This window comes from Thermobia domestica, chromosome 1 (assembly GCF_964235325.1).
Source record: "Thermobia domestica chromosome 1, izTheDome1.hap1.1, whole genome shotgun sequence".
Lineage (NCBI taxonomy): Eukaryota > Metazoa > Arthropoda > Insecta > Zygentoma > Lepismatidae > Thermobia > Thermobia domestica.
In genome coordinates, this window is record NC_137454.1 from 55550145 (window position 1) to 55560652 (window position 10508).

The following is a 10508-nucleotide window of genomic DNA, read 5'->3' on the forward strand; positions in this document are numbered from 1 at the left end:
ATCATATTAGAACAGTGCGCTGTGTACAGCGCAGGTTCAACTAGTAGGCTATATAAAATATTTATACAAGATTATATTGGACTAGATTGATTTGCGTTTAACGTCCCTTTCACCAGCGAGGCTATATGAGACGTGGACATATAGCTTAACATGGGATCCGAACCACATGCTTCCGCCGGGAAACGAACCAAGGTCTCCCACACCCAAGGCAAGTACGCTAACCCCTCTCCCTCACTCTAGGAATTCGAGATAAATAAAATGTTCAACTTGTAATTTTCTTTATTATCTTAATTTAGAAGTTCGTTTTTAAACTCAATGTTATTTCAAATGCGTTTTTTATTTAAAGGAAGATTTTACGAACGTGGAATTGTATTTTATTATCTTGTAGAAAATACCTATCCCCCTTCGGGCGCCCATGTCCGCAAGGTCATACAAATTTTTAAGCTAGAAATTAAATAAATGCAAAGTCTTAAGAAAGAAAAAAATCTTTTTAGTAGCAAAAACGTTATACATTTTGTCACGACCGACAAGCATTACCCCTTTAATAATAATAATAATAATAATAATAATAATAATAATAATAATAATAATAATAATAATAATAATAATAATAATAATAATAATAATAATAATAATAATAATAATAAGTCTCGTCTTTTAATTTATTTATATGTCTTTTCGGCACCCTTTCTCAGCACAGTACTGTTATCGGAAAGTTATCGGAATTATAAGACTGTTATCGGAAAGTTCTTTAAACAAAAGATACTTAGTAAATGCAGCAGTATTATATTTATCTATAGCACTAGAAATTCACCGTGCTAATTCTCAATTCTGAAAATAAAGTGTAAAATAGAATAAGCTTATTTACTCGGCCGAAAGATTAACATCTTTTGAGATTAGACTTGGAAACAAGATTCTCTATCCTTTGTGTATTCAAGTATTTTTTTAAATTATTATCATGCAACAACTGTACATATTAATAAATATTATCTTACAGATTATTGAAGTGGGGCCGCGCTGCCTCAGTGATAGAGCGTTCACCCCTAGTGCCTTGGGTCCCTGGTGAGGTTCTTGCTTACACCCTGGTGAGCTTTGTGATGGATAAACACCGTGTGTGTGAGTTTTCTCGGGGTTGTCCCCTTTCATCCCACTTTCTTCATTTCACCATTTCATTCATTTCTCAAAATCACCGTCTCCTTTAGCCACGTCGGCATAACCGTGGGACGTAAAATTTAAATAATTTATTTCGTTTTCATTATTGAAGGGCTTCCGCAGTTTGTTTCCAAGCGCTTATGTTTTCTCTAGAAAGGCCTGCCGAACAGGATGAACTTACAATCATAAGGTAAAATATTGAATCATAAGTCGAACGAAACTGACGTATGTAATTAACTAAATATTTTAACTATGTCGTAGTATCTTATTATGCTTTGTAAAATAAATAAATTTAATATGTAGATGTTCATGTTCATTATACCATTAAGAGATAGTTATGTGAAGGTCATTTACATGTGGTAAAAACATAACAAGATGGTCGTAACGCAACTACAAATATAGGAGAAAGAAATTCTCACAGTAGCCAGTGAAGTAAAAAAGCAGAAAAACAAATAAGTAGAAAAACACCATTAATTAAATCCCAACCCAGTATTTTACTCTAGAAAAAAAAGAAATGTAAATGACTTTTCAGTGAGACAAATGGCATTGTAATTATCAACAGAATATTAATTTTGAAAGAAGTGACCTTGAGAAATGGTTATTTATATATGATTGACAATTTCTTTCTTTTCTACGTGTGTGGGGTGGCTTTGATTTAAATAAATGACTGCAACGCTTATTATAAACGTGAATGAAATAAATACTGCGCTCGAGAGGAAGAGAAATTGGAACAAATTAAAAGTTTAAAATGATTCGTTACAGGAAACGTATGCTTGACAAAAGAGAGGAAGCAATTCATGAATATAAATCACCATGCTTTAAAAAAAATATATAATTTGTACCGGTATGTTTATTTATTTATATTTTTTATTCTATCAAAAACAAAAAAGGGGGGTGGGTTATTGAGACCCAATGCGGAAATAATATTTCTCTTTTCCCCTTTCCAACATGTTGAAACAGGACACTATAGAGAACTAAGATAAGAGAAAACAAACAAGTTTGACAGTTGTTACAAGTATTATTAAAAAGAGAGACCCTACTTACCGTGTTAGAGTGATTTCCTGTTCTGTCCTCTGAAAGAGAGATTGGGAGGGGAAGATTTAGTTATTCCCCCCAGCGCAGACCGGAGTCTGCTTTTAATTCAGTTATAAGGGTTAGTCACTACGACTACAACTGTTATAGGTTATATATTCACTGTATACATATATACATGTATATTCACAAGACACTTAATCACGAATGACGAAATGTACACACTGCAGTGAGAAAATCACACATTTATTCACGTTAATGTAATATTATTTTTCTTTTACAAGAACATTTATTCACTATGGTTTCCTCCCACACGTTTTTTTTACACTATTAACACCAAATTCGCCAAAAGAGCGTATAAGCGCTCAAAGTCCGCTTTTGCTCCCAAAGTTCTGGCTTCCCCGAAAAAAGATTTAGCGAGAGAGGGATATCTCTCCGTCGAGCTGCTAGCGCGGCTTGTACGAGACTGTCCGCCGGTAGCAGACGACACGTAACTTCACTTCACTTCCCGCGCTTTTCTCTCCAGCACGCGTAGTTCACGGCGCATCCCAACCGGCGCATGGCAAAAATCTTTTCATTTATCCATCCCCTTTTTGCCTTTATATTCTCCCCGACCCACCCCCAAAACTAACTCTTGCCCTTACGTCATCTTGTTCAACAAGAGCAGATACCTCCCCCCAAAAAAATAGTTTAAGAGGGTGTTTCATCAATGTTGCCAATTCAAATGTTTGTAAACATAATTTTTCAAAATGTTTTTTTCTTCTTTCTTAAATTGCATTTTATTATGTAATAAGTACCTCCAACAGAAGTGTTTCAGCTGTCCAAAGTTCTTTACTATAAATCTAGTGTTATCATTTCATATGTGTAGCATGTCTAGTTATTTTATATGTACTAATTACCATAGATACAGTCGTAGTGCTGGAATCCGTAAGATCTATCTACCAACTTGTCGCACAGGGTTCGATTCCAGTAGGGTTGGCTTTTTTTTCTTGTTTTACCCCTTTTCCAATGCGACTAAGGGTTTTACCCAGTCTTTATAAAGTAAAGCGGCCAGAATGTGATGCTGTTTGTGCTGGAGAACATCGTGTCCGTGGGTTTTCTCGGGATACTCCCGTTTTCTCCTATTTCCATATTCCACCAATCCTTCCATTATGATTCACTTGCTTTAATCATTGTCTCCCTTCCAAAGGGTATAATTGTGGGACGTTATGCTTTCATTTCATTTAATTTTATTCCTTGTCTTTTCGTGTTAAGAGGTCTCATCCCGGCGAAATTAAAATACCGCTAATTTTACAATAATTATATGGTACCTTCAAATAGATTAAAGATAATTGAAATGTGGAACAAGAGCGCCCTTGACAATATTATTTTACGTGAGGTACCGTTATCACAAGTCCCCTAGTGGCTTTCCGTTTTCAGCCGTTTACAAACGCGAAAATAAATGCCGATTTTCAAAATGGCTAAAAATCGAAAGCAGATAAGTGAATCGTGATAACGGTATCTCATGTAAAATGATATTGCCTAGGGCGCTCTTGTTTCATGTTTTGATTGTCTTTTATCTATTTGAAGATATCACATAATTACTGTAAAATTAGCGGTATTTTAATTTCGCCGCGATGAGCTCTCAAATGATTTTACATCTTGATAGAATGAATCAAAGAAGATAATATAATATTGGAAATAGACCATAAGTAAATACCCTTAATAAAGGTATTTTTGGAGCTTCGGGAAGATAGCATTATAACCTAGGTAAACAACACATTTTGATATAGTCAGAAGAAACCTAGTTCAAATCCAAGTTTAAAGACAAATTACAGTTACACATTTCGTGCTAATAAAGCTTTTATTAGCTATATAATACACAGCTTACTTTATTAGTTCTTCCGTTATTTCTGTTTTCTAGGAATATTTTCGTTATTTTTAGGGCCTCTCTTCTTAGTTACATTTTATATCTTCTTTTTATAACGTATTTGCTTATCTGTCATCTCAAAACTGAGTTTGGACACCCTGGATTGTTTAGTGGAGTTCCTCTCTCTCTCTCTCTCTTTCTCTTACTCTCTCTCTCTCTCTCTCTCTCTCTCTCTGTCTCCCTCTTCTTACGTATTTCCTTTCTTTCTGAACAAAGTTAAGGTTTCACAATAAACATAATTCATCAATCTATCTATGTGAATAAAAATAAAAGTGACTATGTTTGTGGCTTCCTATCTCTTGAACTACCCGACCGATCTCGATCAAATTTTCAACATAGATGAGTTCCGGTCTGGGATGGTTTTCATCATTTAACTTCGACGGTGCAACTTAGGAGAGGGGAAAAGATACATAAAAAATTATCGAAAATGACCGATATTAATGCTGAATCCATACTTTTGCTGAGGTGAACAGTGGCACCCTTAAAATGATACCATTAAAATCCAAATTCAGCCGTGCTTCAAAAAAGTGACTGACTAGCGAAACATATTACTATTTTTTTTCTTATTTTAACCGATCGGAGCAAATAATTGACGCTAGTTTTCACTAAAGATACAAAAATAAAATAAAAAAAAGTAAAACGTAAAAGAAATTCATAAAAATTATGTAAAACTTAAAAAGTTTTCCCTACTAACTGTTTGCCTTAGTCTGTAGTTATTAGTGCTTAGCACAAAATTTTTTGTTTGTTTGTTAGCTTGCATTCAGCATTTCGTCACACTCTTTTCTGATTTTCACTTTTAATACAGCTGTTCACTTTTATTCAGTTATTCACTTGTATTCCATCTACCAATTTCACTGACAGTGAATTTCTCTACTTTAAATAGCCTCACGTTTATTCATAGCTTTTGTTTTGTGTTCAATTCTCTCGACTTTCTGTAACTGTACTAGCATTTTTCCTGTCATTTTATCTATTTGTTCTTTATGCGAGGAGTGTTCATTTCATTTCTGCACTGATACTGCAAATAACCATAAGAACGACTCACAACTTATTCGTGCTTGTTCCTTTCAAAGTACTTTCCTGCTTTTCAACGTTGACGTCATCACTAGAAGTCCTGCTGCGGAATGCGCCGCAGTCCCTCATGGTCTTTTCCAGACTGTTCTTTATGTTATCAAATCATTTTTCTTTTAAACTGGATTTCAGTGTCTTCATTATCATAGTTATTCTGCCATTACTGGCAGGTCACTTGCTGCAACTAGAAGTTTCCATGCTTCACGGTCTTCCGCTAACCTCTTTTCTTCATGCGCGATTTTTCTGCTTTGATATTGTCCGTTAAGAGTCTTCATCCCGGCAAAATTAAAATACCGCTAATTTTACGGTAATTACGTGATATCTTCAAATAGATAAAAGATAATCGAAATGTGGAACAAGAGCGCCCTAGACAATAATATTTTACATGAGAAACCGTTATCACGACTCACTTATCTGCTTTCGATTTCGAGTCATTTTGAAAATCGGCATTTATTTTCGCGTTTCTAGCTGAAAACGGAAAGCCACTAGGTGACTTGTGATAACGGTACCTCACGCAAAATAATATTGTCTAGGACGCTCTTGTTCCATATTTCAATTATCTTTTATCTATTTGAAGATATCACATAATTACTGTAAAATTAGCGGTATTTTAATTTCGCCGGGATGAAGACTCTTAATTGTCCGATCTCCTTCGCCCCCTCCCTCTCTTTCCTCCGACTACATCTTCTAAAATGACCCTCATGATACGTTCCTTCTTAGCGAATGTCCCACGTAGTTTCTCTTCCTCTTTTTAATGATATTTAAAATTGTTCTTTTCCCCTCATCATTTCTAAAACTCTCTCATTCGTTTTCTACTCGACCCAGCTAATTATCTCCGTTCTTTTCCACACCCTCATTTCGAAAGCTTCCAATCGTTTTTCATCATTTTTGCGTAATGTCCATGTTTCTGACCCATACAGTACAATACTCCACACGAAGCACTTTGTGAGTCTTTTTCTCAACTCTTTGTTCAAGGTCCGACTAAATGGTAAATTCTTCCTCCTTCAGTGTAGGGAGCAGAAAATGTCACACTAAGCCAGATTTTTAAAGTGTGGAGATAGAGATACTTTTTTCCACCGTTTTTGAAGCGTAGTTCGGAGCTTTGACTGGGTCCTTGACTCCAAGAATCCCAGAATACACACTATTCTATTTTTTTTCTTGGGAGGTTATCAGTCTTGGGGGCTAGATATTTTGTAGTGTTAAAATCAATAATGTAAACCATCTGAAAGCAGAAATGAACTACATAATTGGCACTGTTACACCAGACATACTCGATATGACATAGACATTTGTTAAAACATTTAAAAAATATTACCAGAAAAGTATTTTACTAAATATTGTACTGGAGGGTTATTAAGGACATATTAAGGACGTATATATATAGGGGCGGATCTAGGATATGATCAAGGGAGGGGCTAAACCATGTTTTGCCGTTTTATCCAGTGTAAAGCACGATTGAAGCCCATTTTATTCAGTATACACCTGGGAGTCAAGGGGGGAGCTATAGCCCCCCTTAGATCCGTTACTGTATATATATATATATATATATATATATATATATATATATATATATATATATATATATATATATATATATATATATATATATATATATATATATATATATATATACTGTAACTGTATATGTATACTGTATATATATATATATATATATATATATATATATATATATATATATATATATATATATATATATATATATATATATATATATATATTACATTCAAATCGTATACTAGGCATCATGCAATACAGAGTAATTCTCTTTAGCATTCTATAAATAGTATACATTTACGATTTCATTTTTTTTACATATTCACAAGTATATATATATGCACAAACACATATATAATGACAAATACCTAACTTAAAAACATAATTATGGATTTCTACATATCCATATGCATGCGTAAAAATAAAAATACTAGCGTATAGCAACCTCAGGTCTCTATGCTGCTCAAGATCTTTAATATTTTAATATGTGTTGTAAGAGGAAAACTGAAATCTAATTCTAGAATTCATATCATGATCCTTTATTTTACATGCTCATTTGTATTAATACTGAACTCTTATACTTTGTAGTTTCTAGTTGAGTTGAGTTGAGTTAATTTTGAGTTTAACGTCCTGTTGAGCAGCGAGGCTATATGGGACGTGGATCTACTGATTAACGCGGAATCCGAACCACATGAGCTCCTGCCGGGAATCTTGTAGTTTTTAGTATTGCATATGTAAATAACTGCGTACGATAATTTATTTTCAAGGGATAACGTTTTCATCTCCAGTGTTTTGTTAAATTGACCTCTAATGGCTTCTGAATCTATTGGAGGAACTCTATCGCATTACGCGATAGGGTTTGTGCGAACAAGAATTCTTTTGGTAGAATTCACAATGTATGAAGTTAGTCATCTCTATACAAAAGAAATATGTCCACTTCATTTATTCACTTCTACTATAAAATTAACAATTGTGGAATATTTCAGTTCATAGATTAATAAACCAGAAAAAAGAAAGAAAGAAGAAAAAACAGAGATGGAAATGCCCTCTTTTGAAAATGTTCTTACTATATTCCTACCTTTACATGAAATTGTATTTCTGGATCAAAATATCCAACACATTTCAATACACCTTATGTCTGGAGAACTAGGTACATTGTACCCAAATCCAAACTATTAACTCAGTATGATGTGCTTATTCCGTGAAAAATACGAAAACTCGATTTAGGGGCCGTTCAAAAATTTTGTGGACTCTGATCCAAAATCTAATTCTTGGCCAAGATCGCAATCGTTTGATCCATTGAATTGCTTTTTCTGAAAGGGCATCAGTCAACGAATATAAAATTGAGGAAAACAGCAAAAAAAAAAAAAAAAAATGTCCCAATGAAAGTAAGATTTCGTAGCCTCCAATGGTTTAAGCTGGTGATTTGTCATCTTTTACTAGGCATTTTAACATAATTATTAAGTTTGCATGCATAATGTATGTTATGCTGTGATGATGTAAAATTTGCAAAATGATGCTCTTTCAACACAAAAGACGCAAATTATGTTAAAACTTGACAAATTTGTTTTGTTACTAGACTACACTTATTACTTGTTACAAAATAGGCATACTATTTAGTAAAGAAAAGTTAAAGACTAGGCCATGGGCAAAACAGTTTTTGTGTATACAGGATGTTTCAAAACAACACCGACAATGTTTGGGAGTTGATTCCTGACATCAAGATAAGACGAAAGTATAGACCAACCTGCGAGCACAAATGCTCCCTTTCGGAGTTATAGGCTGCCAAAAACATGAAGAAATGAACTTTAAAGGTCCATAACTCCAATACTATGGGATCTACCGTAGTCGAGTCAAGACTTCGTTTAGGAACTAATATGTGCTATATAAAAATATCCATGTTTCAGAATCTTGCGGTACTTCCGCAACGACTTTTATAGAGGTAGTTGGTGAGTACTTCATATTATACGCCCGTAGCCAAACAGCCTCTATAAAAACTGTTACTTGAGTACCTTAGGATTCAGAAACAGACTTTTGGATAGGGCACATATTTCTAAGTGAAGTTTTGGCCCGACTACGGTAGGTCCATAGTTTTGGAGCTATGGGCCTTCATTTTTTCATGTTTTCGGCAGCCTATAGCTCCGAAATGAGGCATTTGTGCACCCAGGTTGGTCTATACTTTTCGTCTTGTCTTGCTGTCAGGAATCACCTCCCAAACGGTGTCGGTGTTATTTGAAACACCCTGTATATAGAAAAAGTGGAAACCTGGTTTTGTGCCCATCCCTAATAAAACACAGTTCAGAAGTCACATAAAGTAATTTGTTGAACAAAATGTATTATCTAAATTCAGCATATCTAGTTATCATCTTTGTCAGTTTCTGATGTCAGTGACTAGTGCAAAAGTTCACGATAAAGCTACGTCTTCTCCACAGGAACATGTCTTTCATTTTACGTTATTTAATGGGAACTTTCCCTGTAGGATAAACCTTCTCGTGTGCGGGTTGAATCACGTGATGTCAGGAAGTGTCATTTGAAATAGAGATATGACGAATGAGACCATTGATTGTTGTGTAGCCTGTGACTACCTTTCCTTTACTTCTCTAAAACGAAGTGAAACAGAGTTGATATGGAAAATGACACTCGTTCAGTCCGTGGGTTTGTTCACTTTCAATGGAAATAGGTATCTTCTTGTAGTAATCCATCCACCATTGCTTGTAGTTGTAGATTGTGCAAGCTTCCTTAACTGTAAATTTGCCAGGTTTATCTGTATTTAAGTAGCATATATTTTTTTTCTAAATAGTGTGACTCTTTCACCGGAAATGATTCAATATGGTTGCAAATCATCAGCTCGATGTCACGTGGAATGGCATTAAACACACTTCTCCTTTTTCGGTCTTGTGGCTATTTTCTCACTAATTTTAAGCCAGGAATTCCTTTTATGTTTACATGCATTTGTTACTCTCCTCCTAATCTCTTCGAGATTACCTTCCGTTGATAGACACATGAAAATAACAAACTTTTCATCAGATATACTTCAGTGAATGTAATGTGAATCCCAATTGCCAGCTATTAACAACTTCCGGTTTGCATCAGTTTCCAAATTTTTTGTCTTAATTTTTACGTATTACCAACTATAAATGGCCTTTTTTCAGGTCACAATCTCTCGTTCGATTCAAGTTCCATCAGTACCACTGGTGTCTCTGGCATGTAAAATTTGGGGAGGGGCATCAAAGAAAGTGATGTAAATGATAGTAGCTAGCTCATCCTGTTTATTATGTTCGATTCCATTTATTTTTTTTACCTTTCTGCTTTTCTTCACGGACTCCCTGAGACATATAAAGAACTCTGTTATAATCATTTCACAGCTCTGTTATAATCGTTTCACAGCCTGAATATTATATTCCAAATAAATATAATAATTATTGTTTGTATGTTATTCTGTCGTTAGTAAATAAATTGAATTAGAATAGAATATTGAATATTTGTACTTCAAAATATTGGGGGGACGAGTCCCTCTTGTCCCCCCGCCAGAGACGCCCATAATCAGCACAGTATCATACTTATGCTAATAATACATGATACTGGCAAATAAAGCAATGAAAATGTATTCATCAATTAATTTACGCTTCTGAAGGCGTTATCAACTTTTTGTGCTAAAACGGCATCAGTCAGCGACTGATGCCCTTTCAACATGGCTTTGCTTTTTCCCGCCTTGTTTTTGAGCATTTCCATCCATCAGTTTTATGCTTTTTTAACACCAATACATGGACATATGGTCGATGATTACGAATTCGCACAAAACTCAATTTCGGCAAAACCTTGACTGATGCCC

General features: G+C 34.6%; 1 protein-coding gene across 1 annotated transcript in view; it reads right to left on the reverse strand.

The window, feature by feature from the left end:
- The window catches only part of LOC145684880 (uncharacterized), a 605514-nt gene extending 602806 nt beyond the window's left edge, over nucleotides 1-2708 (reverse strand). Inside the window, exon 1 of the mRNA XM_081757236.1 lies at nucleotides 2197-2708. The gene's annotated coding sequence lies outside the window, so the exon portion shown is untranslated. The remainder of the gene's footprint in view (nucleotides 1-2196) is intronic.
- Between the last annotated feature and the right edge of the window lie 7800 nt (nucleotides 2709-10508).